The sequence below is a fragment of the Setaria viridis genome, chromosome 8 (genome assembly GCF_005286985.2).
Source record: "Setaria viridis chromosome 8, Setaria_viridis_v4.0, whole genome shotgun sequence".
In the NCBI taxonomy this organism is placed as follows: Eukaryota; Viridiplantae; Streptophyta; class Magnoliopsida; order Poales; family Poaceae; genus Setaria; species Setaria viridis.
This window is the reverse complement of record NC_048270.2, coordinates 34,837,600-34,841,411: the sequence shown is the minus strand read 5'-3', so window position 1 is coordinate 34,841,411 and position 3,812 is coordinate 34,837,600. Positions and strand designations below refer to the sequence as shown.

Genomic DNA, 3,812 nt, shown 5'->3' with positions numbered 1-3,812 from the left:
TTTAGCAACTGAATAATGAACAAATCAAATGTCTGCAAGTATGGTCGATCAACTGAATACATACTGCCGTCCATGCATACGGCTCACAAGATGATTACGCTCACAAGCTGCAACATTAACCCAAAAACAGCCAAAGCCCTGAACCACTGAGACGATACAAGGCAACTAGGTCAGGGGCGCAGGAGACAGCTCAGTCCCTTTGCAATGACTATAATAAACGGTAATATGAGTAGAGAGGGGTAAGTTAGTCAGGGATTACAATCATGTGTGCAGCATTCATTGTTTACTCACAGGTTGAGGGTATCTGGTAAAGCACATGGCCGAGCAGTTTAACCTCTGCATGCGTGGCGAAACAGAGGACTTTGTCATCTGCTCTGCTCCAGCTTCACCTTCCGGCGTAAAGGGCATCTGTATATCAGAACGAAAGGAAGATTAGAAGAATTGAGGCAAAGGGGCTAGAAGAAAGGCGTGGTGAAAGATCAGATGGAGATCGACCATCTCAAACAGAGGAATAAACGCTAATACAGTTTAGAAGAAAGGGGGAAGGAGACAAGTAAAGAATAACAATCAGGAGCTGGCGCACCTGTAATTTTGATCCAGCATGAGGGATGATTGGGATGCATTTCACCGGCATGGGTTAGCGCAGCCTTGGCTTGCTCTGCCTCCTCCTTGCTAGTACCATCACATCGCAGGTCAGCTCGGACATCTGCAGCGATGGCAGGTTTTTGAGGCCCAAGTCGTGACTATCGTCATTGCAAGAAATTCCTCGTCTCCCGCAGATAAAACGACAAGAACAAAAGCTTCCTGAGCCTTGGCATAGCTCCGTGCTGAAATACCACTGGCCACACAAATTACCACAAGAAACAGCTTACAAGGCTACCAATGACAAATCCCGCAAGGATATCGAGGTTCTTATTGTCCACCACCAGATTTAGAAAGCGGAGAGCTGGCAACCTCCCGAGGATTTCAAGATCGGCCTGATGTAGCTCCCTCACGTCGATGCATAGCACGGTGAGGTCTAGAAGAAGCGATGGATTCACCAAGCTGGCTCTCACTAGTAGAGAACTCACCTTCCATGCGTCCCATTTTATCCCGGTTTAAAGTTGGTTCGGGACAAAAGGTTCACCAACCGGGACTAAAGCTCGGTCACTGGCGGGGGCTCACCAAGCGGGATCTTTTATCCCGGTTGCAAAGGCTAGTGGAAAAAAAGATCTTGAGAGACCTTTTATCCCGGTTTGAAAAACCAACCGGGATAAAAGACCCCTTTCACCAACCGGGATAAAAGACCCCCTTTTATCCCGGTTGGTATTGCAAAGTGGGATAAAACGCAATGGGGTCTTTATCCCGGTTGGTGTTTCAAACTGGGATAAAAGGATCCCCAACGGGGTGACTGAAAGAGGAGTAAATCCCTCGAACCCTTTTATCCCAGTTTGTAATACCAACCGGGATAAAGGGGGTCTTTTATCCCGGTTGGTGTTTCCAACCGGAATAAAAGGGTCCCCCACGAGTTAATATAAAAGGATTACATCCCCTATATAGTTAGATGTGTTGTGTAGGTGGGATGGCAAGGAAGCTACATGCAAGGTTGGAGGTCGTGGGTTCGAATCCCACGCAGTGCGCACGCGCATATTTTGCGTGAAAAATCGTGTGACTTGTGACTTGCGATGTGGAGGGGCCTCCTGGGATTTCTTTTTTGTTTTGCAGCGCCTGGCGTGGTGACATGTTTTATCCCGGTTAGTATTACCAACTGGGATAAAAGGGGGTCTTTAGTCCCGGTTGAGTGACCCGGGACAAAAGACCCCCTTTTGTCTCGGTTGGTTTATCCCGGATGGATTTTCGGGAGATTTGCACCCTACCGACCGGGACTAATACCGAGTTCTCTACCAGTGAGTGTTGAAAACCAACAGATGTCTCGTATACTCAACATGCGGAGATGTCGAGGGGCGACCAAGGAACCAAATCCGCCGATGCTGTGTTGAACAGGACCGCCGATAAATAGTTCCTGCATTTTTTGTAGTTTGCATAGACACTCCAATAGCTTGTTGTTCCACTCGTACAATCCAAAGAACAGTTGCCTCAGTTCACTTAGCTGGCCCAACTCTTCTATAATGTTTATGGCAGAGTCATTAATGCGTAACAATGACAGCTGTTCAAGGCATGTTAGGTTTCCAATTCCGTTTGGCACTCTCGTAAACTCGTCAATGTACAGGCACATCAACTTTAGCTGGACAACACTCGAAGGCAACCTGGAAACTACAAGTTTTCTATTTCTTCCGGGAGCTGAGAAATACCTGTCTTACATAGTCCCAAGTACCTCAAGTGATGTATATTCCCAAGGTACTTAAGGATACTATTAGCTTGTGAAAGATTGCAGTACTCTAAATCCAGAACCTGTAAAACTCGGCAGCAGGCAAGAGGTGGCACTAGAGAAGCTGCAGCTGGAAAGACAACAACTAACCTTGCATGTTGCATGGTGAAAGTAGCTTGAGCCATCACATGACTTTCCTAACCATTCTGAAGGGACAACCTCCGAATCGTATTTGACGGAGATGTGTCTCCCATATTACTTAGTACAGTAACAAAGTTTTCTTCACTTGATAAGGAGCGGATAAGATCAATCACCATATCATGCACATGATAGGACCATATCATATTATTTGAATTATCATGTATTGATTGGATCATGCTTCTGTTTATAAGCTCATTGAAATAACTCTCTAAGAGTTCAAATAAGCTCTTCCCTCCTTTTTCACATTAGATAAAACCTTTACCTATCCACATCCTTATCAAACGATCCTTCTTAATTTCATAATCTTCAGGAAACATGCTCAAATATAACAAGCAAGTCCGTAAATGGCATGGTAGCTCATAATAGCTAAATGACAAAATCTTTCTCATATTCTCCACATCTAGATTGTTTTCCAGACCAGTACCAACAGAATTGCACACCTCATATCACTCAATTTTATCTCTTGCTTTGCAAGCTAGCAAACTAGCCATCGTAATTATAGCTAATGACACACCAGTACATTTCTTTAGTATTTTGTCAGATACTTCGGCCAACTCATCGTTAGAACATCTTTCTTCTTCTTCATTGTTGTCTTTGTTGTCATTACCAAATATTCTTCTCAAAAATAGTTTCCGAGAGTTGTTCAGAGAAATGGGTTGCAACTTGTAAGCACGGCCAGCTTGTTCAGCAATATTGAGAATACGAGTAGTTGTGATTATTTTGTTTCCAGCATTATTACCAAGCAAAGCACGTTTAATCATTTTGAAGTCTGAGAGTTTCCATATGTCATCAATAAGAATGAAGTACCTGTACCAGATAATTCAAGAAAGCCATGTTACTAGCAAATTAAACTTTATAATAAGTTAGTTTTTTCTCCTATAGAATGTTTAATTAAGCTATGCTAACTAGAGGGCTATTAAAGATTTAGTAAATCAAGATAGTATTGAATGGAATATCACTAGTAGAAACAGACCAAATGGATGGAGAAGAGAATAAGCGAAGGCAAGACAAGTCCAAAAGGGGCTATAGTTGACTGTAGAAGTCGCATGACGCCAGGAAGTGGCAAATAAAAGGAGCAAAGACAAATATGCTCATCCGTATCTATTTTCAAGCCGGCGGTATCGTGCCGTTGTTGCATGGCCATAGAGATGCTAGTATCCTTTCCGACTTGCAATAAGAGCCAGTGAGATAGTAGAACCAAAAGATAGCAAGAAAAAAATCCGTAAATCTGGATGTAATCCCCGATCTACCCAAGTTGTTGCGAGTCGCAAATTACAAGTCACACACTATTTGCACAAAATAT

The 3,812-nt window shown here is 43.4% G+C and overlaps 1 long non-coding RNA gene and 1 pseudogene across 1 annotated transcript; both read right to left on the bottom strand.

Annotated features, from left to right (window-relative positions):
* On the bottom strand, positions 1-1,253 carry LOC117834761 (uncharacterized). Its single transcript, XR_004635758.2, has 2 exons — positions 584-1,253; positions 1-408 (listed from the first exon to the last, which is right to left on the bottom strand). It is a non-coding gene; the product is annotated as an uncharacterized lncRNA (long non-coding RNA).
* Positions 1,254-1,522: 269 nt separating this feature from the next.
* On the bottom strand, positions 1,523-3,330 carry LOC117834567 (disease resistance protein Pik-2-like; annotated as a pseudogene).
* Positions 3,331-3,812: the final 482 nt, after the last annotated feature.